The following is a 27,121-nucleotide window of genomic DNA, read 5'->3' as shown; positions in this document are numbered from 1 at the left end:
TCAAATGGCTGTGCTGTCTCAAGGGTCCAGGCCGGGTGGACCGGGAGGAGGTACCCAAGGAACCTTTAGGTGCAGAGCGCTGGGTGCCATGGAAATGGAGGGCCAACTGGGGAGCCATGGCAGGCTTCTGAGCAGTAAGGGGGTCGACAAACTTGAACCTGGACGATGACCGACCGTGGAGGGGCGGTAGGAAGCTGCCTCAGCCTACCCATACCCCTGCCTTCGTAACTCCATCCCTTGCCACACTTCCCTTGTTTTCTCCTGACCTTCTTGCTCTTCTTGGAACATTACAAACCCTTTCCCACCTCACGGCCTTTACCCTTGCTGTTCCCTTTGCTGGAAAAGGAGAAGAAGAAGCAAACACTTGCAGCCCTTACTAACGTGCCAGGCACTTTCTAGGCACTTCACATGTATTAACTCATTTAATCCTCTCCACAACCCTATAGGTAGATACTATTCTTATCCCTATTGTGCAGGTGAGCAAACTGAGGCATAGAGAGAAGTGGCTTGTTCAAGGCCTCATGGTAGTGGCAGAGCTAGGACATGAAACTCTGGGATTCAACTCTTATTCCATTCGAATGGTTTGCCCGTCCCTTCACCATCCAGTATAAAAAAGCTTTCTGTGCAAACCTCCCACCAATGCTTACCCTCTGTGGTTTTCATCATGGATTTGTGTCCCCTTGACATTCTGCATTTCTTTCTTGGTCTCTGTTATCTGAGTTGTCCATCAGATTGTGAGGTCTGCTGTGTGAAGGCAGGACTTTGTCTCATTCACAGCTGTAACCCTCGCTCCCAGCACAGTGCCTGGAACATAGAGGAATTCATTAAAGTTTTGTTGAATGACTAAAGGAACAGGAGTGTGGATGTGAGATGGAGAAACTCAGCTCAAGGCTCCGTGGACCTCTATCCCTTCCTGAACCCCCGATCCCAAGAGAAAGGATCCTTCCCTCCTGCTTTGTGTTCCCCATCCCATCCTTGCACTTGTTAGCTCACACAAGTGTGTCTTCCCACTGGATTGTTCACCACCTAAAGACAGCAACTATGTCATAGTCATCTGAACAAAAATAATACTAATAATAACTCGCGTTTTGGTTTTTTTTTGGTTGCACCAGGTCTTAGTTGTGGCAGGCAGGCTCCTTAGTTGTGGCATGCATGTGGGATCTAGTTCCCTGATCAGGGATCAAACCCGGGCCCCCTGCATTGGGAGTGCAGAGTCTTAACCACTGCACCACCAGGGAAGTCCCAGTATATATTTTTCTATCCTTTTACATTTTTTTAAAAAATATTTATTTATTTATTTGGTTGTGCTGTCTTAGTTGCAGCAGGCGGGCTCCTAGGTTGCAGCCCACAGGCAGGCTTCTTAGTTGTGGTTTATCGGCTCCTTAGTTGTGGCATGCAAACTCTTAGTTGCAGCATGCATGTGGGATCTAGTTCCCTGATCCAGGATTGAACCCAGGCCCCCTGCATTGGGAGTGCAGAGTCTTAACCACTGCACCACCAGGGAAGTTCCTACCCTTTTACTTTTAAGCTATTTTTTTCTTTATATTTAAAGTGGGTTTCTTGTAAGCAGCAGATGGTTGGGTGTTGCTCTTCCTTTTCTTATTTTTTAAAAATTTAAACAGTGATATTTTATGTTAAAATTAAATAATAAAAGTAGTTGGGGAAACAAACATAGTTTGCGGGGGTCTTTCTCTTTTATCCAATCTGACAATCTCTGGCTTTATTTGGGGTGTTCACATTTAGTCACATTCAATGTGACTATTGGTAGGGTTGGGTTTAAACCTATCATTTTGCTATTTGCTTTCTAATTGTCCCAACTCTTATTTCTTCCCCTTTTTCCCCTTTTTTGTTTGGGTTTTTTTTTTTTTTTTTTTTTTTGTATTAACTGTGTAGTTTTTTATGGTTCTATTCTATCTCCTTTTCTAGCTTATTAGATGTAACTCTTTTTGTGTGACGTTTTAGTGGTTTCTTTGGTGTACCTCTTTAATTTATCACAGTCTACCTTCAAATAATACTGTACCACTTTAGAGTACACAAATCTTATAATAGTATAATTACATTTGTCCAAGCCTTTGTGCTATTGTTGTCAGATATTTTGTTTAAATTTGTTACAAATTCAACAATACGTTGTAATTATTTTTCCTCTTAATATTCAATTATATTTAAACATATTAAGCAGTGATAACTGTAGTTACCATTTACAGTGCTCTTTATCCTTTGTGTAGATCTAGGTATCCGTCAGGCATCATTTTCCGTCTCTTGAAAAATTCTTGTAGGACAGATATAACTGGTGATGAATTCTTTTTATTTTTATGTGTCATAAAAAGTCTTTCCTTCATTTTTATTTTTGAAAGATGTTTTTGCTGGGTAGAGTTTTTTTTCTTTTTTCTTTTGATACTTTGAAGATGTTCCTGTTTTCTACCTTGCATCGTTCATAATTTAATATCTGCTGTAATCCTTAGCTTTGTTTCTCTGTATGTAATATGTCTTTTTTTCCTCTGCCTGCTTATAAATTTTTCCCTTAATCACTAGTTTTAAGCAACTTGATTCTGATGTGCTTTGGTTCAGTTTTCTTTCTGTTTCTTTTGCTGGACTTTCTTGGATCTCTAGGTTTAGAGTTTTCATCATATTTGGAAAATTTTCAGACATTATTTTTTAAAATCATTTATCAGTGTCCTTCTCTGTTCTCCTTCAGAAATTTCAGTTGCACGTATATTTGGCTTCTTGAAATCACCCCCACAGTTCACTGATGCTCCATTTATTGTTCTTAATTCTTTTTCTTGCTGTGTTTCATTTCAGATAGTTTCCTTAACTATGTCTTCAAATTCACTATTCTTTTCTTCTATAACATCCATCTAATCTATCCTTAATCTTACACAGTACTTTTCTCATCTCACACATTGTAGTTTTCATCTTTAGAAATTTGATTTGGATTTTTTTGTCCTATATGTCTCTAATTAACATGTTCAATTGTTAGCTTCTTGAACTTACAGTATACCAGTATAATACCTGTTTTTATACACTTTCTTCATTACGCATTAATGACCCTCTCTTTGTTCTTTTGTGGTTTTGTTTTGTTTGGGTTTTTTTTCTTTGTTTGGTTGGTTTTTTTGCCACACCATGCAGCATGCAGGATCTTAGTTCCCCGACCAGGGATCAAACCCATGCCCCCTGCATTGGGAGTGTGCAGTCTTAACCACTGGACTTCCAGGGAAGTCCCGTGACCCTCTCTTCGTTGAGTGTTGGATTTTCCTTCTTTGTATGCCTGGTAATTTTGATGAGATGCTAAGCATTGTGACTTTTACCTTTTGGGGTAAAATCCTTTTGTATTTCTAAAATTATTCTTGAGATTAGTTCTGGGACATGGTTAAGTTACTTGGAAAGACTTGGATCCTTTTTTTTCTCTATTATTTTTTTTGGCTGCGTCGGGTCTTAGTTGCAGCACACAGGATCTTTCATTGAGGAATGTGGGATCTTTCATCGTGGTGCACGGGCTTCTCTCTAGTTGTGGTGTGTGAGTTTTCTCTCTCTAGTTGTGGCGCATGGGCTCCAGGGCGCGTGGGCTCTGTAGTTGTGGAGAGCGGGCTCCAGAGCACATGGGCTCTCTCATTGAGGCGCGCAATCTCAGTAGTTGTGGCATGAGGGCTTAGTTGTCCCACGGCATGTGGGATCTTAGTTCCCCGGCCAAGCATCGAACCCGTGTCCCCTGCATTGGAAGGTGGATTCTTTACCACTGGACCACCAGGGAAGTCCCTGGTAAAAGTTTGAAGAGTTTCTAGGTTTTGATTTTAAGCTTCATTAGGCAGGACAAAAGTAGCATTTAGTCCAGGGTTAAGTGTCCCCACTACTGAGATGAGACCTTTCACAGCACTCTAACTGATGTCCGGTTATGGGCATCTTATGATCCTTTACACTCTGGATTTTGGAAACAGGCACTATTCTGAGCCCTGTAGAGCTCCAGGTACTGCTCTCTCTAACCTTTTGGGGTTCTTTTCTGGCCTTGGGTAGCTTTCTCACACTGAATACTACAGGGAACTCTGACTTTCTCTCCTTATGTAGCTTTCTCCTCTCTAGTATTTTTCCCTGCAAATTCTAGCTACCTTGGCTTTTTTGGACTCTCAGCTCCATCTTCTCAAGATGACATCTGGGCTCTACATGAGTCACTCTCCCTTTGCTGTGGATGGAAATGCTCTCCAGGAAGTAAGCTGGGGCAATCATAGCTCATCTCGTTTGTTTTCCATCACTGTCCTCTATTGCCTTATATCCAACATCTTGAGAGTCACTGTTTTCTATACTTTGTCTGGTTTTTCGGTTGTTTCAGATGGCAGGGTAAATTCAGTTCCTGGATTTTTTTTTTAAAAAGTGAAAGTGTCAATAATCGGAATTTGAAATTGAAAACAGAAACAGTACTACTTAAAATAGCGTTTAAGGGAATTCCCTGGCAGTCCAGTGGTTAGGACTCTTTGCTCTCACTGCTGAGGGCCCAGGTTCAATCCCTAGTTGGGGAACTATCGATAAAACCCCACAAGCTGTGCAGTGCAGCCAAGAAAGAAAGAAAGAAATATAAATAAAATAAAATAGTGTTTAAACATTCTCTGACATAAATCGTACCAATGTTTTCTTAGGTCAGTCTCCCAAGGCAACAGAAATAAAAACAAAAATAAACAAATGGGACCTAATCAAACTTACAAGCTTTTGCACGGCAAAGGAAACCATAAAAAAATGAAAAGACAACCTATGGAATGAGAGAAAATATTTGCAAATGATGAGACAGACAAGGGTTTAATCTCCAAAATATCCAAACAGCTCATACAACTTAACAACAAAAAAAACAAACAGGGCTACCCTGGTGGCGCAGTGGTTGAGAGTCCACCTGCCGATGCAGGGGACACGGGTTCGTGCCCTGGTCCGGGAAGATCCCACATGCCGCGGAGCGGCTGCGCCCGTGAGCCATGGCCGCTGGGCTTGCTCGTCCGGAGCCTGTGCTCCACAACGGGAGGGGCCGTGATGGTGAGAGGCCCGCGTACCGCAAAAAAACAAAACAAAAAACAAAAAACCCAATCGAAAAACGGTCAGAAGACCTAAATAGACATTTCTCCAAAGAAGACATACAGATGGCCAGTAGGCACATGAAAAGAGGCTCAACATCACTAATTATTAGAGAAACGCAAATCAAAACTACAATGAGGTATCACCTCACGTCAGTCAGAATGGCCATCATTAAAAAGTCTACAAATAACAAATGCTGGAGAGGGTGTGGAGAAAAGGGAACCCTCCTACATTGTTGGTGGGAATGTAAGTTGGTGCAGCCACCGTGGAAAACAATATGGAGGTTCCTCAGAAAACTAAAAATAGAATTACCATATGATCCAGCAATCCCACTCCTGGGCACACACCTGGACAAAACTATAATTCAAAAAGATACGTGCACCCCAATATTCATAGCAGCACTATTCACAATAGCCAAGATATGGAAACAACCTAAACGTCCATCAACTGATGAATGGATAAAGAAGATGTGGTACATATATACAATGGAATACTACTCAGCCATAAAAAAGAACAACATAATGGCATTTGCAGCAACATGGATGCAACTAGAAGCTATCATACTAAGTGAAGTAAGTCAGAAAGAGAAAGACAAATACCATATGACATCACTTATATGTGGAATCTAAAATATGGCACAAATGAACCTATCTACAAAACAGAAACAGACTCACAGACATAGAGAACAGACTTGTGGTTGCCAAGGGGGAGGGGAGTAGGGGTGGGAAGGACTGGGAGTTTGGGATTAGCAGATGTAAACTATTATATACATAGGATGGATAAACAACAAGGTCCTACTGTATAGCACAGGGAACTATATTCAGTATCCTGTGATAGACCATAACAGAAAAGAATATTAAAAAAAGAACGTCTGTATGTGTATAACTGAGTCACTTTGCTGTAGGGCAGAGACTGGCACAACACTATAAATCAATTAAACTTCAATTAAATTTTTTAAAAATTAAACATAAAACAGCGTTTAGAAATATGAAATACAGATAAATCTGACAAAAGCTGTGCAAGATCTGTAGAGTGAAAAATACAAAACATTGCTAAGAGGAAATTAAAGCATATATAAACGAATGGAGAGCTATACCATCTTCATGTATCAGAAGACTCAACATTTCTAAGATGTCAATTCTATCCAGATTGACATATATTCTCTGCAATCCCAATCAAAATTCTAGCAGGCATTTTTTTGTTGAAATTGACAAGCTGATTCTAAAATTCATACAGAAATGCAAAGGACCTAAAATAGCCAAGACAATTTTGAAAAAGAAAACAAAGTTGGAGGATTTACACTGCCTTCCCTCAAGACTTATTGCACAGTAATCAATGCACTGTAGTATTGCCCTCAAGATAGAGATCAATGAAGCAGTATAGAATCCAGAAATAGACCTCATGTAAACGATCAATTGATCTTTTGACAAATGTTCCAAGGTAATTCAATGGGGAAACAAGAGTCTTTTCAACAAATGGTACCGGAATAAATGGATATCTATATGCAAAAATAAAAACAGAACTTTAATCCATACCTTGCACCATATATAAAAACTAACTCAAAATGGATCATAGACCTAAATGTAAAACTTAATACTATAAAACTTTAGAAGAAAACATAGGAGAAAATCTTTGTGACCTTAGATTAGGCAAAGATTTCTTAGATACTCATTAAAAACACAATTGATACAAGAAAAAAATGATAAGTTGAACTTCATCAATGTAAGAACTTCTGCTCTTTGAAAGGCACTAGTAAGAGAATGAAAAGATAAGCCACAGCCTGGCAGAAAACACTTGCAAATCAGATATTTGATAAAGGACTTATACCCAAAACATATATAGAACTCTCAAAACTCAATAATGAGAACATAAACAACCCAATTTAAAAATGGGCAAATGATCTGAACAGACACTTCACCAAAGAAGATATGCAGATAGCACATAAGCAAGTGAAAAGATGCTCAATATCGTTAGTCACTAGGGAAATGTAAATTAAAACCACAATGAGATTATCGCTACACACCTATTAGAAAGTCTAAAACAAAAAAGACCAATCATACCAAGTGTTGGCAAGGATGTGGAACAACTGGGATTCTCTTTACACTGCTGGTTGGAATGAAAATAGTACAACCTCAGTGGAAAATAGTTTAGCAGTTTCTTTAAAAAGTTGAACATACATCTACTATATGACTTAGCCTTCCATTCCTTGGGTATTTACCCAAGAGTAATGAAAGCTTATGTTCATACAAAGACTTGAACACAAATGTTCACAGAAGTTTTATTTATAAGAGTAAAAACGTGGAAACATCCCAAATGCCCATCAGCAGATGGATTAACAAATTGTGGGAATGGAACACTCAACAATAAAAAGGAATGAACGACTGATATACACACAATATAGATGAGTCTCAAAATACTTGTGCTGAGTGCAAGAAGCCTTACACCCAAGAATACATACTGTCTGACTCCATTTATATACAATTCTTGAAAATGCAAACTAATGTAAGTGACTTGAAGCAGATCAGTGGCTGCCTGGGGACTGAGGTAGGGGGTGGGGAGACAGGGAGAGAGGGAAGGATTACAAAGTGGCAGGAGGAAACATTTGGCAGTGATGGACATGTTCATTTTCTTGATTATGGTGATGGTTTCATGACTGTAAACATATGTCAAAACTTATCACGTTGTACACTGTAAGTACATGCAATTTCTTGCATGTGAACCACATCTCAACAGAGCTGTTTTTAAAACATGAAAGAAAGAAACACAGAGATAAGTCTGACCTCGACTCTGCTTCTAGCACCCTGATGGGGAGGGGGAGGAGGGCTGTGCATTGTAACCTAATCAAAGCCTGAGGCTGGAGGGTGAAGCTGGAAGGGCGGAGTTTAAGCACAGAGCAAGGGCGGGAATCTGAGCTGGAGACACAGAGCCTTCTGAGTTCCTGAAGTCACCCTCCCACGTGAGAGGCTGGCTCTGCCTTATCTCGAATGCCTTCTCCTCCAACATTCTTTCATCCTAAGATGTTTCCAGCCAAAAAAGACTTCCTGAAATTGGGCAGGGCAGCCTGAGGAGGCAAGAACAATAGCAGAGCCCCAAGTATGTGGCCAGGCTCTCTTGCACACTTTATCGTGTTTAGCCCTCCCATCACCCCAGTATGAGCTAGTTATCGCAGTCCTATTTTACTAATAAAGAAACTGGGGCGGGGTGGGGATGGGAAGCAGAGGCTGAGAAAGGTGAAATGACTACTGCTCTGAGGATAAGAGCTGACAGCATCCCCTCCCCCGAGGCACAGCACGCTCGTGGGTGTTACACACACACACACACACACACATACACACAAGGGCTGGAGGACCAGTGGTTGAGGGGCCCTTTGAAGCCTTTTCTCAACCTCAGGCACTCTTATTTTGGAAATCCCACCCGACTCCGTATAAGGCATAGTAAATCAATAGATCCTATAGTGATTATGATTTTTAGTGTGCTTATTCATTTTATTTGCAGTGTTTTGTTGCATTTGAGAGCCAAAATATGTTCTTTTCCCCAGTTTCTAACATTTTCTTAAGCTCTAAGTTCTAAGGGCAAAGTGGCCCTATTTGTTGGGGGTGTGATGAGGGTAGTAGCTTTGTGGAGGTGAAGACCCAGGAAGAGGCTCTGGGCTCCAGTACAGGCGTGCCTGGCTCCTGGGGACAGCGGGGGCAGTGGGGGCAGTGCTGCCAGGAAGCCTGGCTTGGCACGCAAGCTCTGGAGTCAGTTGTCTGGTCCACATCCTGGCTCCACTGCCACTCCTGTGTGACCTGGGCAATGTCATCTTACCTCTCTGAGCCTCACTTTCTTCTTCTGTGAAGTTGGGATCCTAATACCTACCCGACAGGGTCAATGACTGTAACATGTCTGGTTGGATGGTATTCAAGGTCCTTTGCTTGTCTCACATGGAGACATGTGAGGACTCAAAAACTAATGTCTGAACAGGTGCCAGAAATCTTGTTCTGTCGGCCATTTAGGCACCCCCTGGACTCCGGCTGATTTCCTTTGGAGTCATCTTACCTTATCAAGTCACAAGTCCCTGAGTCACCCCCAGCCCTGCGGCCAGCTCCCCGGCTGTCCCTGCCATGCTTCCTGTGGCCCTCCTCCGCCCACCCCATATTGTTCCTTGCCCCACCACATTCAGGGACGTTTTGTCTCCCTGGGCCTGGCGACTGTGAGCCGCTGGGAACAGGAACTGCTTAGAGGCCCCTGGTCATTCCCAGGAAGTCCACGTGGAATGCAAGTGGACGTGTCTAGCGGCAGGCCTGTCTGCTCAGCCTGGCCTCCAGCTTCTAGCCACTGCCTCCCCGCCCCCGGCCCCCATGCCAGAGGGTGGTAACAAGATCAGAACAAGGGACACCAGCCTGGCCTTGGGCCCCCCTCTGAGCCTTTAGAGTCACAATGTCACCCACCATTCTATCAGGGTCCTGGATGTGCCATTAAGGTTTCTGGATCTGGAGAGGTCGCCTGGGGGATGGGCCAGGCAGCCTGAGCACTGGAGGGAAGGGGACCATATGTATTTGCAACACATATATAAGTGCATCAATATTTTAACCACTGGTATGGCCATGCCCACACAAGCCAGCTGAAGGTCAGCCCTGCAGGTTCAATCCCCTCTGCCTACTCAAGGTGACACCCCTTCCAGGAAGTCCTCTCTGACTACACCAGCCAGTATTAGGGGTCCTTTCCAGTGGCCGTGCTTACCCCTATCGTGGCACTTGTCACATCATGACCCCCAACACCTATTCCCTTATCTGTCTGTCCCTTGAGATATCCTGGGGAGAGGAGTTCAGGCTGTCTTTCCCATCTTTACCTCAATGAAAAGGGCTGCACTTTTATGTTAAATGAATAAAAGGCATTATATATGTCCAGAACCCATCAGGGCTGGGTTTACATCCCTGCCGTCCCCTCATAGTTATGTGTTCTTTGGTCTCTGTAAACCACCTTGTGCCTCAGTTTCCTCCTCTGACAAATGGGGTTACCAGTGGCTGCCTAAAGCATCAGTTGGAACCATTTGGGCAAAGTGTCCGTCTTTCTCTTTTTACTAACCCTTAGATGAAGCTTGAGCGACCACCTGTCACAGGCCCAGACAGAGAGGTAGCTTTGGCTTTCTGGTTAGAGGTCTCCTGAGAGACCTCACCTGAACTTGGCTGCTGCCCAATCCCCTCCCCCTCTGCTAAATGCAAGCCCCATGCCCCCTTTGTGAACTCCCAGGCCTTGAATTGTGCCACTGACGTATGTGCTACACTGTCATCATCATGGGAACAGCTTACATTTACAAGAGCTTTGGGGTCACAAATCCGATCTTTATCTCCACAAGCACCTTGTAACATCAATCATGGGAGTCTCCCATTGGACAGATGAGAAAACTGAGGTTCCCAGAGTCCCACAGCATGAACTACGTGTAGATAACTAAGAGTGCTCAAAGATCCTGCTCACACGCTTTTGCATTTGACCTGAAGGAAAGCCCAAAGTAAATGGAATGATTCCCTAATGGTGGGATTTCAGGCCAAAAAAGTGGGATAGGAAATTGAGGGATGGCAAGGGGGCTTTCCCAGGCTTTTGAAACCCTATCCCACAGGTGATCCCGCCCCCTCTACCTGTAGTTAGACTTGGAAAAGCAAACAAACGTCTATCCCTTGCTGCCTCCCTGGCCAAGGGAGGATGCAGGGAGAAACTTGGCCCTGGGTCTGTACCGAGCTGGCTCTCCACCCTTCGTTTTTGTAAGTTCAGGCAGAAGAAGAGGCTGGGAGAAAAATCTGCTACTAATAAGGAAATCAATTAGTTGGTGTGCGTGTCACGAAATGCTTCAATAAAAATCTGCCTTTCGGGGATTTTTTCCTCCCCCTTTAGTTTTTTCCCCCAAAGAGACCTGGCTGGGGCCAGAATGTGTTTCCAGCGCCCTCCCATCAGAGGGTGGTGACGCTGCTGCGTCTGGAGCTGATTACAAGAGGGATATCCTCTGGTGCCATGCTGGCATCATGGGTGCCTATGGGGTCCCCTCCTCTATCTGGCCTGACTACATCCATGGGCATTCAAGGAGGAGGGGTCGTACCCACCCCGTGTGCTGATCAACCAGGCTTAGTAGAGGCTTCACGGCCCTCCAGTACACACAATGACACACACACAGTCATTCCAGATCTCTCACACATACACACACACACACACGTCCACATACACACATAAATCTCTCACAATAACATACTCACAGACACACAAATTGCACCCAGACCCACATGTCACAACCCACATACATGTACACACACAATTACACACATCCACTCACCCCCGAATACACACATACACATTCATAATCATCCTTCTCCATACACATATATAATCCCACACACACACACTCCAATCACACACACCCAGACACAATCACGCACACATAATCCGTCTACTCTCACACATGCAGTTATACCCACATACCATCCCCCACATCCAATCACACACCTAACCACACACAGCCACTCACATAATCACACACACACACACCTAATTGCCTACAATCATGCACACAATCACATGCATATACTTGACGCGAGAGTCCAAGAATATCTGAGCTAGGATGGAACGTCCAAGTCCTCATTTCCAACCTCCCCTAACATTACCAGTGGGGAAACTGAGGCCCAGAGAGAAAGCATGAATTGCACAAATGTGCCTCTATATCCTTTCCCACCTGGTGAAAGATGTCTTGGGATGAGAAATATTGACCAGGGGATCCAAGGCTGAGAGAAGGCAGGAAAGAGAAACTCATAGGGAGCCCAGCCCCCAAAGAACATCAACTAAATCTTCTAATAAGGAAATGTAAAAATAATAATCAGGAAGGAATCCACACAGCCCCATCATTCCCCTGAGCCCTGCCCAGCCTGGAGAATAGCAAGTGCTAAGACCGCGGGCTTACTGGGGAGACAGATCAGGCTTCCTGAAACAGGCTCTCAATGGCTGTGCCATTCATTTGCTGGGTGACCTAGGGCAAGGTAATTCACCTCTCTGAGCCTCAGTTTTCTCAATTATAAAATGGGAATAAAACTGATCTCAAAGAGTTGGAGGAAGGAATAATAAGTTAATGTCTCCAGAGCATCGAGCACTGTACCTGGCGGGTAGCAGGTACTCAATCCATCCTAATTCCTTTACTCAGACCACGTTACTGCCATGTGATCTGTGTGAGTCCCTTCCCTTTCTAGCCTCCCCATCTAAAGGGATCTCTAAGGCCAAATAGTGATGAGCTTCTTGGCTGAGCTGAGCAGGCCTAGGTGGTAACCCAGGCGATGGTCTGGAACTTGCCCCTGAGACCCCCGGCCTCCAGGTTCGAGGGGAGCAGGGCTATTGCCCCTCAGACAGAAGACTCTGAGGGGAACTCAGCCTTTGTCAGACCCTGCCTGGGGAGGCTGGTATTTGAAATATTCTTCTGAACAGTTGAGAGACGCTGGGAGGTCTCAGGGTAAGCTGGGAGGAGGGATGCAGTTGCCTAGGAAACCATGTGTTTTCACTTTTCTGAGAGAGGGGGCACCCGAAGAGGAAGGGCCTGGGGTGCACACAAGTGGAGGGGAATGGGGGGTAAGTTGAGGGGGAAGGGAGGAAGCCAGCCGACAAGGGGCTCAGTGAGAGGCTGGAGGGAAACATTTATGGGCCCCAAATGCCTGTGGGCAAACGGCAGACCCAGAACCACCAAAATGATCGCCAAAAATACAGATTCCTAGGCCCTGCCTAGGACTAACTAAGTAGGAAGGCAGGAAGTTGGACAGGGAGATGAAAGTCTGCCTTATTAACCAGGTCCTGGATTGGGAACATCAGGAGGATATCAGGGGTGTCAAATTAGGAAGAAGGACCACAGGGCTAAGCCTGGCCCCTCTAGGACCTGGGTGTTCTCATTCATAAAAATAGAGCGGGAGGAGGGCAGGACAAACAGAATCAAAGGCCTCTCCATAACTCCAATCCCCCGAGGCTCTGGCAGGAAGGCAGCAGCCTAGGCTTTTGCAACAGGATGGTCTGGGTTCAAAATCCGGTTCTCCCAGTTACTGATGTGGTCTTGCCCCAGTCATTTGCCTGAGCCGCTGTTTGCTTGACTATAAGATGGGTATAAACCTGCTATTATTATTTATCTTTTTTGTGTGTGGTAATGTAACAGTCATGTAATATGAAACCTGTTCTTCTGTCCTTGCCTTGGGGTGTAAGAACCTCCTCAATCTGGCTCCTTTCATCTCTACCTCCCCCAGCCCCCCTCCATCTTTCCACTGCTGGGCCTCCAGGTCTTTGCCTGTGCTGGGCCCTCTGCCTTCCGCCTCTCTACCGTCTTCCTCTTAACCACCCCAGGTGTTCCCTAGCTTCTCTCCCCGCCACAACCCACCCCCGGACTCCACAATGCCTGCTCCATCCCTGCTTGAATTCTTCACCACTACCTCTCAGCTCTGCATACCCCTGGTTGACACATGGCATTGGCAGTGGGCAGGGGGTCCGTTGTTGGCTGCATGAAATCTGTACTCAGACTCTCCTTCAGGTGTCCCCTGCAGGGCTGACCTCACTTACAGCCCCAGAGAGCAGGTTAGACCACCTGCCCCCATCCCAAGTGTCTTTACCTGCAACCTCCTGGGTTACTTCGGTTAACTGCAGCAGGGAGGGGGCAGAGAGGTGCCTTCTTGTTCTGCTTTCATGTGTAAGGTTCCCGTCCCCACATCACCTAGGGGCCAAAGGTGGTCTTCGGTGGCACCTTAGAGAGACAGAAGGATTTCTGTAAGCTAAGATGAAGAGGGCATTCTAAGCAGAAGAAGCAACCGGAGCAAGGGGGTGGGGGTGCTGAGAACAGAAAGACCTGCTAGGAGAGGGGACCCAGCTATCTCCATCCCCACTGCTGAAAGAACCCAGCCATCTTTGCTATGTCAGGGCCTGGGCCCCCGCAGACCTCACTGGTGGTTGGCACACTGAGGGGCTCAGCTGGCCCTGTCTCTTTGCCGTTGGCACCCAGCCACTGGGAGAAGAATGACTTTCCAGACCCGGTATGGGGAAGATCCTGATGGGGGTCGTGGGAGTGGCTTTGGGCCAGTTGTGTTCTCTGGGCCCCAAGTATCTCTTCTATAAAATGGGGATGGGGCAATCTCCCAAATAGCCCCTCCCGGCTCCAAGTTGGCCAGTTCCTCCCACAGCCGCTGCCAAGGGGGCGTTTAGGGCCTCCCTGCCCGCTCAGAGGCTCCTCCACCCATCAGCAGCCCCATCTCCCATACCCTCCCCGGGCCCAAGGGACTGGGGGCAGGCGGGGCCCTTGCTCTGCTCTGGGACACCGCCACCCCAGCTTTGCCCTCGGGGAGCCCAAAGGGACCGGCCCGCCAGCGTGGAGCCGGGAGAGCGGGAGCCGGTGGGGGGAGAGGCCGGCCAGCCCGGGGCCGACGGCGAGAGACAGCGCGGAGACAGGGCGCGATAAAGCGGCGGCTCCGCGGGCGGCCCCTCCCCGGCCCCGCCGGGTCAAGAAAACCGAACTCCAGCGTCCGGCGGCGGCGGCAGGCGGCGGGCAGGCGGGCGCGGGGAGGGCTGGCAGGGCGGGAGGCTGGGCGGGTGCGGTGCACAGGACTCCCTCAGTGGTCTCACCCTGTTAGGACCCTGCCCCCGCCTCCGAGGCTGGGGGGTCCACCCTACAGCATCCCACTGGGACAGGCCGGGGACAGGGGTCTCACTCTTGCAGATAGTGGGGTCCAGGAACTAGGGCGGGCAGGGGTCGCGAGGAACTTTGAATGGAGGGGCCCGAAGCCAGGAGGCCCTAGCACCCCACTGCCAGCAGGCTGTCCTCAACTGGGGGAAGGAGGGACTGGGGTCGAGAGAGCAGTCAGATTGGGGTGGGAGTCGGGAGTGGACTCTTTCTGCCCTGGGGGACTCCCCATCCTGAAATGATGCTCGATGGGACCTCCCCCAACCCAATAGGGGTGCACTTTAAGACCGTGGAGGTTGGCAAATGTCTGGTTATCAGCACTGATTGACCACACACTGTGGCCAACAGTTATTAGCATTATTATCCTTTGAAATAGACTGAGAGACATGGCTTGACGAAGGCCCCTGTCCCCTCCAAGGGTCACGCTCCATCCTTGTACAAGTTCTTGCTCAATAGGCTGCCCTTGCTTCATATCTTTCTTTTCATCCTTTTGTGTGTGTTTTCATTCATTAATACACATTCATTCAAATTTACCAGGCACTTACTCCATGCCAGGCACTGTGCTGGTGTCGCAATCTATGGAGGACACAGCAGAACTGGCCTCTGCCCCCCACAGTACGTCACATTCTAAAGAGAAAGACAGATAAAGAGGACAATTAAAAACTTATTTGGAGCTGTGAGGAGTATTTCGCAGTGGGGTACAGTGTATACGAAACAGGAGAACTGCCCTACTTTGGAGCGGGGCGAGGGGTTCAGGGACACTTCCTTTAGAAGGCAGTTTGCCCAGAGATCCGACGACTGGGCAGACCCAGGAGAAGAGGGCAAGGGTGTGGGCCATAGGGGTCTCCCGTGTGGAGGTGCTGAAGCTGGGGTGGGGGACCTCAAAGGTCGGAGAAGCTTGAAACATGCCCCCTTTTCAGAGCAGGGGCCCCAAACATGAATGGGGAGGGGGCAGAGGCCAAAAGCCATCAAAAACTGGTGGTCCGTGGTCAGGACGGTGATGGGATGGCAGAGAGCATTAGAAATCTGGGAGCGCCATGACTTGGGTGTGTTTTTAAGAGCGCTTTGGCCACCGTGTGGTGAATGAACTCGAGGGGCGAGGACAGAGTAGGGAGACCAGACAGGAGGCTGTGGTAGGTGCCCGTGAAAGAGATGCCAGGGGCTTGGCCTCAGCTGGTCCATCCAGCTTCTGCCTCATCCCTCCATTGAGTTACTTTTGACAAGTTCATAGGTGACCTCCACGTAGCCAAACCCCACATGGTCCTCTGTGCTGGCTGCTCCCTCCCTGAATGCCTCCCCTGGGCATCCTGACACGCTGGTTTCAGGCTCACTTTCCTCTCCCCGCTCTGTCAAGGCCGCCGCACCCATGTTCACGGACTCAACCACCCCCTGGACACAAATGACTTTCATACATTTTCCCCCTCGGCTCCAAATACCTTTGTCTGCTGCACAGTAGACAACCCACCTGGCTTTCCTTGGTCTCCCTGAAGGCATCCTGCCCGCAGAGGACCTGTTTCGATTCTCCTGCATCCCCCCCAGCCAGACAGCCAGAAACTTAGAGTCCTCCTTGACCCCTCTTTCTCTCTCTCTCTCTCTCTCTCTCTCTCTCTCTCTCTCTCTCACACACACACACACACACACACACACACACACACACACGACCCCACCCATCCCCCTCCTATCTCAAATTCATCCACTCTTCTCCTTCTCCGTAGCAACTACTTTTCTAAAACACAGATCTGTCCCCAGCTCTCCTCTCTGTGCTGGTTCTATGGTTCCCCATCAGCCCCAGAACAAGCCCAGGTTTCCTGGCACAGCTTCCATGGTCTCCAAGGCCCAGAACTTACAGTCCCATCTCCGGCCAGCCCTCCACATCCCTCACACTGCCATTCTCTAGACACACATTTGCACAAGCTCTTTCTTCTGCGTGGTGATTGGCAGACTCTGCTCAGAGACCCCCTCCTCCAGGAAGCTTCCCCTGACTCCTGGCTCTGCTTGCTCCCTGTATTTCTCCAACTTGGTGTTGGTGGTGGATGGGAAAGACAGAACTTTGCCCTTCCTATATGGTCAGGACTACCATGAGGAAGAGGGAGTCATGGCCACAGAAAGATGGGACATCAGGGACAGACAGAGAATAAGTAGCATAGCCCTAGGCTAGACACGCAGGATGATTGCAATGGGAGCCTGTTTAAAGATGGAGACATCCCCATTGGCCCAGACCCCTTCATGCCAGCTGGACTGGCTTACACGGAGGTGCTGTGGGAACCACAGGTAGACATCCCGCATTGCCTGTCCCTCATCCCGAAAATCCCCTTAGATCTCCACTCCTTTCTGATAAGCATTGTCCTCCTATCTTCCCTGATCAACTGCAAACCATCCAAGAAGGGATATATACATGGAACAGCTACTTCGTGCTAGATCCCCCTTAGAGCTCAACCCCCAAGACAGCATCCAAACCCGATAGGCTGGTGAGCAGTCTAGGGCTGTATTGTAGGAGGGTATTCACGTTTCAATCCTCTATGTACACAAAGGAGGACCCTGAGGAACTCTGCGTTCACAAACACACATTGGAGGGATTACCTAGTGGGCTATTACCCAGAGCAAGTGGCCTGCTTTGCTCTGCGGGTAGCTTGGCGGAGAAAGTAATTTGAAATTCCTACTGTTAGAGAGACTGGGATAACTCAGGGTGCTTGAGTCTCTGCCTTGGCTCTGGGGTTGACAGGACGCTCCTCCAACAGGGCTGTAAGGGCGTGAAGGTCCTCAGAGCTCACTTGGCACTTTGACAGATGGAGAAACTGAGGCCCAGAACTGGATAAGGGCTTGCTCAGGGCTACAGAGCAGGGTGATGGGCCAGAGCTCAGGATCCCGGGTTCCCAGGCCCAGGTTCTCCCTAATGCCTCGGCACCTGGGTGTGGAAACGTTCAGAATTAAGTGGGAGCTGTGTTTTCAAAAGGTGCCAGTGACTTTACAGTTGGTTAAGTTGTGGGGAGGGAAGACTGAAGGGCCTCTCTCTAATAACTTTTGGAGTGGGGCTGCTACTTAAAGGATGATACATCTGGCCTGGAGGAGGGTGTACAGAGATGACCACACACACTCAGAACTGCAGAAATTCCCCGTTATTAGTTTAAAATCACTAAAACACACTTAAACACACACACATACACAACTGCTGTTTTCATTTAGCTGATTATTATACAAGTATTTCATAGTCATTGAAGCAAAATTAGAAAATACAAATCAACAAAAATCAAGCAATGTAATTCAGCCACAAGTTCACCTTGAGCAACAAAGAGGCAGTATTGCCAAGTGGTCAGGGGTGCAAGCACATGAGTCTACCTAGATCTGAATTCAGTCCTGGTTGTACTGCTTAGCAGCTGTGTGACCTTCAGCAGGTTGCTGAACTTCTCTGAGCCACAGTTTCCTCACTTATAAAATAGACTCTATTCTAGAAGTGGGGCACTTAGCCTCATGCCTGACATGTAACAACCACAAGAAAAGGCAGTTATGGTGATACTCTCCTGATGTGCGGTTTTCCAGACACCATCCCCATATTTTAAGACAAATGTTGAGAAAGAGAATTCATAGAATTGGACCAAGTAACCTTTGAGATCCTGTGTCTTTCAGCTTCTATGATTCCAACATGTCAGTGGGTTCTGGGGCAGGGGCCTTCTTGCCTCCAGGCCTCAGTTTCCATGTCTGTATTCTAAGCTCAGGGCTGAAGCAGTTACTCTCAGAGTCATTTTTGTCTGCAGGCGAGGCCTCGTGGCCTCCAGCATCAGCTGGACCATCTCTGTGCCCTGGCCCCCAGAGACATGCTGGATGGCCAGGAGGCCAGCCCAGGTTGCTGGTGACCCGGGCAGCTGAGTGCAGTCAGAATCTCTAGACCATGGTAAGCCTTTCCCATCCCACTTCCCCAGGCCCCCATGAGCTTTTCTAGACTAAGGCAGCATTGTGCACCGCAGCAGGCTAGCCAAGCCAAATAAACGGGTGCACCCAGCCCTCCCAGCTGAGCCACATCAAATACCAACTATAGGCCAATTACACCAAGGTGCTGAGACCCAGGCAGTGGGGGAGGCTTTCCAGGCCACAGACCCTTCCGGGCCGGGGAAGGAGGTACATAGAGATTCATCCACTTACTGACTCACTCACTCATTCGCTGCTTCATTCATTCAGTAAACTCACAGAGCATTGTCTAAATGTCAGGCATTGTGCTAGTGCTGGAGATTCAGACTGAGAGAAACAGCCCCTGCTTTCAGTGTGCTCTTGGGCTGGTGAGGGCATAAATCCCAGAGGTGCTGTCAAGATTCCAGCACTGCAAGGTGAGATCCAGAATAAAGCATGAACCCTTCTAGCTTGGGAGATCAGGGAAGACTGCCCCAAAGCAGTGGCCTTTGAAGAAGGCTATGCAGGGTGGGTAGGAGCCGGTCAGACAGAAAAGACAGGTGGGACATCCCTGGCAGAGGGTACAGCATGAACAAAAGCGGTGATTGGTGAGTTGATCCCTGAAATCACAGAGTGAGCACTGGAAAAAGACAAAGAGATCAACTTGTCCCACCCCTCATGTCACAGGGGGAGCAGCTGGCCACGCTCTGCAGGGGGAGGGACCTGAAACCGCGGCTACGGACGATGTGAATCATCAGGCTTAGCTGTCCAGAGCTTTGAGGTTCAGGGGCAACTGAAGATAGGTGTCCAGGCAAAGCCTGGCTCTTCCCGAGGGACCTGCAAGGAATCGTCGGTGTGTCTGGTTTTGTGTGCCGCTTTATTTGGTTAGTTAGCTATATCTTTACTAATGTAATAAGTACCCAGGAACCTGGAGCTCTATGCTACTTTTAGGTGGCACAGAGGGCAGGAGAAAAATACGCTGTAGCTTCCACGAGAGAGCTTTAGGGCAGATGTGAGGGAGAACTTCCTGAGGGTAGACTAAGTCAGCCAGTGGAACTAAGACCAGAGAAGAGGCCCCGACAGGACCCAGCTCTCTCCCCACCCTGAGCTCCCTCTGCAGGCCCACCATGGTGCCCACCTGCTACCCCTAAGGGAGCTCCGTATCCATGTCAATCATGAGAAGGGCTCTGACTTCTGGGGGCTCTTCTGGGGCCCACAGTGGTACAGATTTGGGACATGGACCTGTTTGGGAGTCTAATAAAGGCTGTCGACCCTGTCCCAGAAAAACTCTCCACCTGTCCAGATTTCATCTGCAGTGTCAGCCGTTCCTGGAGCCCCGAGACCTGTCTGTGGACCCCCGTGCAGAGGGAGGAAGCTCAGAGGCCTGAGTTCCAACAAGGGGCCCCACCACTCACCAGCTGTGTGACTTTGAGTCACTTGACAGCTCTGGGCCTCAGTTTCCCCGTTGTGAAAAGGGGAGGTAAGATCACCTTCCCCACAGTGTGTGGCAGGAAATTGATTAATGCATGGAAAGCACTGGACACAGAGAGGCAGAGGGTGCCTGTGTGTGTCCTCCCCTCCCTACTGAAGAGCAGGCTCTTCAGAGATAGCAAGAGACATAAAGAAAGAAGAAACACCTGCAAAAATTCCCTCCAAAGTGGAAGACCGAGGCTTCTGTTCACTCTTCAAGGTTTTCCAACCTTTCTACAAAGAACACAAGTCACTTGTATATAGAAAGGATATTGCAGGGGAGAGGAAGAACCGAAGAGGAATTATGAATAAGGTTGCCCATGAAGCCACACTAGGTGTGGTGGTTCCCCAACCCCTGACACCTCTTTGTGATGGCTCCTGTCCCACGCACAGCCCTCACTCTCACTCTGTATCTTTGTTCAGGTTGTTTCCTCTACCTGGCACTTCCTTCTGCTCTTTTCCACTTGAGAAACTCCTACACATCCATCAAAGCCCACCCCAAATGCCCCCTCTTCTCTTAGTTGGACAAGTTTGCCACCATAGCTAGCCTGCCCACAGGGCTTTGGTCTCCCTTCAGTCCAGGCTATACATTGCCCTGCCATTTGCCCTGTTTGTTGAGAGCTGAAACCAGGGTCATTGCCACCTTGCACCCTGCTCTGAGGTGCAGCTTTGTGACCTCGGGCAAATGTCAAATGGATGAATGAATGGGCAAATGAGTGAGTTTTCAATGTCAAAACTTGGGTGATCCCACTGCTCATTCTCAGGAGTTTTTGAGAAGATGAGCATAACCTGATTTCTTATCTTACTGTAAAGCCTGTGCTGGGCAGCACCAGCGAAAGAAGAGAGGAAGAGGCTGAGCAGAGGGACAAACTAACTAACTCAATTCTAACTGGCAGTGGCAGTGCTTCTGAACCTTTATTTCATTATCGCTCCCACCCTCCAGGATCCTTTTTTTTTTTTTTTTTTTTTGCGGTACGCGGGCCTCTCACTGGTGTGGCCTCTCCCGTTGCGGAGCAACAGGCTCCGGACGCGCAGGCTCAGCGGCCATGGCTCACGGGCCCAGCCATTCCGCAGCATGTGGGATCTTCCCAGACCGGGGCACAAACCCATGTCCCCTGCATCGGCAGGCGGACTCTCAACCACTGCGCCACCAGGGAAGCCCCAGGATCCTTTATAGACAGTTTTTCCCAATCCCTTCCCACGAAAACATTGTAATACCCCAGATATACTGTATGTCTGTTTAAGTACCGCACATATATCTATAATTCAAGATTTTTTCATATGTTCTCCCTGAGCCAGTTTTTGCCCCCTGGAGGGCAATATGGCCCCTATGGGAATGCCTGCTCTAGGGTGGGCAGTCATCTGTATTATCACCTCTAGCCTTCAAAACAGCCTGTGGGGCCGGCACCACTATCCCCATTGTACAGACTTGTAAACTGAGGCACAGGTGTTAGTTGTGAGTGGCGGGGCTGGGATGCACAGCCCGGACTTTCAGGACACAGATTCCTTGACTTGCCTATTGCCTTGAGGGAGATGACAGGCAGCTGCTTGCTGGTCAGAGCCCTAAGCTGAGAGTCAGACCCTCCAGGCACTTCCTGCTTCTGGGCCTCAGTTTCCTCCTTCTAAAGTAAGGAGGGGGGCCTCAGTGTATCCTAAGCACCCCTGAGGCTTCAAGCCTCTGAAAGGGAGGCTTTGGAAGCCAGGGACACTGGGTGGCCTCCTGCATGCTGGGAGAGGTCCTATCCACCAGGTGGGAGCTGCTGGGGTCAGGCGGAGGGAGGGGATGGCTGAGCTGCCGGCCCCAGAGACGGAGCCGTCTGCTGTGCTCCCGGCTGGCGGCTTCCCAGGGGGTGCTCGGCTGGGAGCCTGGCTGGCCCCAGCTTTCCCCAGGGCCTGATAAACCAGAAAAAAGAAAGCATGCTGTGAAGGGAAGGAAGCACCAGCAGACAAAGGAGGGAAGGGCACGCTGATTCCATCGGCTCCAAACCCTCAGCCACCCTGGCGGGCTGGGCAGGGCAGGACGTGCAGACAGGGGGCCTGGGGAGCTGGCGGCAGGATGCTGGGAGCCGGCTGCCCGGTGATCACTGTGCCTGCCTGTCCTAGTGTCCAAGCTGGCTGGGGTGGGGAGAGGCCCCAGCACACTGGCCCTTCCGTCCCACTGGAGCCTCCCCACAATTATCCCCATGCACAAGTGGTATCTTGAAGCCTCTGACAGGGGCCAAAGTCCCACAGCCAGTCAGTGGAAAGCCAGGCTGGGATCTGGTTCTCTGGCTCTGAGCTCCAGGCCTCTTCCACCCCATTCCTCACCCAAGTCTGCCAAAACCTGATGCTGTTTTCTGAGGAGGGAGGGAACCACTCAGAACACAGAAATCCAATAGACCCAGCTCACGAAGTACCAGGCATTTTCTCTGTTATCTGAGCATCTTCGCAGGGCCCTCTGAGGTTGACTGGGTTATCATTCCTCCTTTACCGATGAGGAAACTGAAACCTAGGGAGGTTAAGTAACAAGTCCATGCTCCTAACAGCTGGGCCTCTACAAGGTCCTCTAGGGAGCCTGCTGTCCCCTTGTCCCCGGGCTCCAGGGCTGAGAGGTGGAGGCCCCTGCCCCTGAGCTAGGCAGCCTTCCCTGACGGTTCAAAGGGGAAGGGCTGAGAGGTGGAGAAGAATAGCTAGCCTTTTTTTCTAAAATCAGTAACCAAAAAAGATATCCTAAAACCTGCCAACAGTAGGAGAAAAGGAGTGCAGCCTGGCCTGGCTCTGGCCCTTCCTCAGGGACCCAGGGGGATGAATGACACATGGATGGACTGGGAATCTGCAGGTAGGGGCACGGCGCCCCCCTCTGCCACTTACATCCAGCTGCTCCATCCACAAGGCAGGGCAGCGCACCCAAGCTCGCCTGGCCGGAGGCTCTGGGCAGGACTGGTCTCGGGCTGGGTTCAGTGTGAAGTTTCAGCCCGAGGCTATGCCGGCTGCAGCTCACACACCCACCAACCTAGATCCCTGGGGACCTTCCTCAAGGCCTCTGACCTCTCTCAGATGCCTCCCAAAGTCAGAAATGAGGCACTGGGATGAGTGAAAGAGGGGAGGAAGGAGAGTCAACCTAAGGGGCATTAACAAGCTAGTCAAGTTTTTGGCAACTGGGCTCTACCCTGCTGGGGCCCTCAGAGGGAAGAAGGTAGCTCAGGTTGGAAGGAGAATATTATCCATTTATTCTCATCACCTGGGGACAAAGGCAAGCGCTCAGTGGGCTGCAAGGCAAGGGGCCGTCACTTGACACCTGTGCAGAGCTAGTTTCCCTGGCAGGAGCTGGAATACAGAGGTAAGCCGAGGGGATGTGAGGTTGGGCTCGAGAGGTGCCTGACACCATGTACCCTGAGGCACCCCCTTTCTCAATCAGTGGTCCCTGGGCCAGGGGGACCCAAGGACGGGTCAGACTTGACGCCTCCCCTCTAGGAACTCATAGTTCCTCGCCTACATTCTCCTCAGACCCATCATTCACACAGCATCTCCTGTGTGCTGGGAGCCATCAGCAGCCCTAGAAGACAGACATCATCTCCATTTGATGGAGGGGCACACTGAGGCTCAGGGAGGTTATGAACCTTCCCGCAGTCTCACTCTAAGCCTGAAGCCTTCCCAAGGTTTCTGGTGGGGGCAGGAAGTACTGGAGAGCCTTAGAGAAGGGAGGCTGCCTGGGGGAGGTGGTGCTGGGTCTGCTCCTTGGAGGCCATGCACACCTCACCCCCGACTGCTCTCTGTGCCCCATGTCTTCCCACAGTCACGCCACGTGGAGTCCCTAGGAGCATCTCATGAAGCCCTAAAATCACAGCTCATCAGGCTGGAAGACCCTGAGGGGCAGCTGACTCAAGTCATCAGCCACCTTCCTGTGACAAAGCTGAGGTCCAGAGAGGAACTTGAGTGCCCAAGCTCACACAGCATGAGGTGGAAAGCAAGGGTAGGAGCCCAGGGCTCCTGACTCCCGGTTCGGTGCTCCATCCCACACAGCTAGCACGGGCCATGTTCCCCAGGGCCCTGTCTCCACTCTCAGGAGTAGAGCTCATCAGGGCACCTCACATCTGTACGTTTTTTTCTTGTTCTATGGCTGAATCTCCTTCCTGGAGTGCACTGGACTCAAAGCAGAACGTTGCAGGGAGCCCAGAGACCCTCAGTGTGGTTTGGGGTACAGGAGGGGCCGTGGGTGAGAAGAGGGCAGCAAGGCCGGGCTGTCGGACCCTGCATATTACAGATGGGGAAAAAGTGACAGGTTCCTCCCTCCTCCCCTGCCACCCAAATGCCCCCAGACAGGGCACTGGGTAGAAGACCCTCACTCACTGGGACCCTGGGATACAGAAAACGGGGTTGGTGACCTAAAGTGCCAGAGATAGGGGCCGGGGGAGAATCCAAAACACAGAACAAACACACAACCACCCCCAAAGGAAAAGTCCAGGGTCTGAATTTTAAACAGGAAGAACTAGGCGTCAGACTCAGAGGAAGATAACAGGGCCCGGCTGAGCAAAGAAACAACAGAAAAAGACTGAGCAAAGCTGGGGGAGGGAATTCCTGCCTGGAGCCTGGGACCTTCCCAGCTCTCCCTTGTCCCCAGGGTGCAGGAATGCTGGGGTCCCAGCTGCCACACAGTGACAGGGGCACAGGCCCACCGAGAGCACTGTGGGAGGCCTTCTTGGAGAAGTGCTAGGGTATGCAGGAAAGAACATGGGATTGTTGGCCAGCCAGACCAAGACGGGAATCCTTGGGCAGGTGACTTTCTGAGCCTCTGTTTCTCCTTTTGGACAGTGTGACTAAGAATACATACCCTGATGACATAGACTAAGGGAGACAGGAATGGCCAGGGCTGGCCACACAGTAGGGCTATTTTTTAATCATTGCAGAGATCCCAGGGCCCACTGGCCCAACAATGAAGTACTCTCTCCTCTTTGGGAAGCAACAAAGCTCGCAGGTCCTTGCCCTGTATGGGTCCTGGCAGCCTGGTGAATCAAAGACAGTCCTTATGGGGCCAGACAGACAACCTCTAACCTATTCGTTTGCTAGAACTACCATAATAAAGAACGAAAGACTGGGTGGCTTAAACAACAAAAACTTGTTTAAGCCTCTCACAGCTCTGGAGGCTAGAAGTCCAAGATCAAGGTGTCAACAGGGTTGATTTCTTCTGAGACCTCCCTCCTTGCCTTGTAGGTGGCTGTCTTCTCCCTCTGTTTTCTTGTGGCCTTCAATGTGTGTCTGTGCTACCGAATCTCTTCTCATAAGGACACCAGTCATATTGGATTAGGGCTCACCCTAATGACCTCCTTTTAACCCAGTTACCTCTTTAGAGAACCTCTCCCCAAATACAGTCTCATTCAGAAGCACTAGGTGTTAGGACTTCAACATATGAAAGGGGGCGGAGGGGACACAATTCAGCCCATAACACCCACCAACTTCCCATCTGCCCCACCACCTTCCCATCTGCGCCACCACCCCACTCTTCTCTGGGGTCCATCCCAGAGCCCTCCGCACTGGCACTGGATGGGGCTGTAACCGTCCTGAAGTCCAACTCCTCTTTCTCCAGAGAGGGTAAGTGATTATCCCAGGTGACACAGCAAAGGAAAACATCCAGGTCCCCGGAGGAGGGCACATCCAGAGAGAAGGCGATTGAAAGAGGACAGTCTCCAGTCCCTCAGCGGAGGGCACCCACAGTTGAAGCTGTCATATTGCTGTGTTCTGCCAGCTCAGAAAACTGTGGGATGGAAGACTTTGGTGAGGGCAGGGAGGGGACATACGTCAGCCTACCCCTTCTCTGTGGAGCCAGAAAGCAAGCAGCTCGTGTTGACGTGCGCCTCCTGCGTGCGGACGCTTCTCAAAGTGCTTCACGTGGGTTGACTTGTTGAAGTCTCACAGCAGTCCTGTGGAGTATGTGACAAGTCTTATAAGCATTTGCAGGAAGGGAAAACTGAGGCCCAGAGAAGTTAAGTAACTGGCCCATTGTCACACAGGCTGACAGTGCGTGTGTGTGGACTCAAGCCCAAGCAGTCTGCCTCCAGGGATTGTGATCTCGGTGGCAAAGATTTACGGCGGGGGAGGTGGCATGGGACAACCCCTAGGCTGGTCATCTGGCCTGGCACTTCCATCACTTGCTGGGGGCCCTTGGGCCTCAGTGACCCCACCCGTCATAGGACACGTAAGATCAGATGCCTTGTGTCCAAGGCTAACTACCCCCTTCCCTCTTCCCTGCCCCTTTGAGGCCCTCCTCAGGTCCAGAAGAGTAGTCCTGAGCCGCACTGCCATGGAACAAAGTTGCCTCTTGGGGACTTGGGGTCTAGAGGGCAGAGCAAGGAATGAGGCCAGCCCTAGCCACAGGTGCCTCTGTGCACTCTCCACCACTGCATGGCCCACACTGAAGTGGCCCCGGCAGGAGGGGCAGCACTCTACAGACGCAGCAAAGTGGTAGTCTTTTTTGGGGAAAGCCATCCCCAGATCACGGGGCAAGAGGCCTCATGAGCTGGCAGAGGAGGGCTTGGGTGCAGCTTCTCCCCCAAGACCCTGCCCAGGTCGCCCCCTAGCTGGCATTTTCAGGGGACAGACCTCACCTCCGGAAGGCCTCCTATGCGTCTGGCTCTATTCCCAGCCTCCCACCCGGGAAAGAAGCCTGGAGGTAGGAACCTCGGGGTGTTACACTGTCTGTCACTTAAACTGCTCGGACCCATAGCGGCTGCCTCACCAAACCACAGTATCCTCCAGATTCTCCACAGCCGTGAGGGGTGAAAGGGTGCTGCACATAAACCTTTGGTGACAAGGTGAAATGTTACTGAAATATTGGCAAGTGAAGAAAAGAGAAAACTGTATAAAACAATATGTACAGGCTTCCCTGGTGGCGCAGTGGTTAAGAATCTGCCTGCCAATGCAGGGGACACGGGTTCGAGCCCTGGCGCAGGAAGACCCCACATGCCACGGAGCAACTAAGCCCGTACGCCACAACTACTGAGCCTGCGCTCTAGAGCCCACGTGCCACAACTACTGAGACCACGTGCCACAACTACTGAAGCCCACGCGCCTAGAGCCCGTGCT

General features: G+C 49.7%; 1 long non-coding RNA gene across 1 annotated transcript in view; it reads right to left on the bottom strand.

The window, feature by feature from the left end:
- Positions 1–21,597: 21,597 nt before the first annotated feature.
- Positions 21,598–27,121, bottom strand: part of LOC113629161 (uncharacterized) — a 50,745-nt gene continuing 45,221 nt past the window's right edge. Inside the window, exon 3 of the long non-coding RNA XR_003436412.1 lies at positions 21,598–25,959. This is a non-coding gene — a long non-coding RNA (uncharacterized LOC113629161). The remainder of the gene's footprint in view (positions 25,960–27,121) is intronic.

The sequence above is a fragment of the Aethalodelphis obliquidens genome, unplaced genomic scaffold (assembly GCF_003676395.1).
Source record: "Aethalodelphis obliquidens isolate GAN/ISIS:26980383/991018 unplaced genomic scaffold, ASM367639v1 scaffold26, whole genome shotgun sequence".
NCBI lineage: Eukaryota > Metazoa > Chordata > Mammalia > Artiodactyla > Delphinidae > Aethalodelphis > Aethalodelphis obliquidens.
This window is presented reverse-complemented; position numbering and strand designations above follow the sequence as displayed.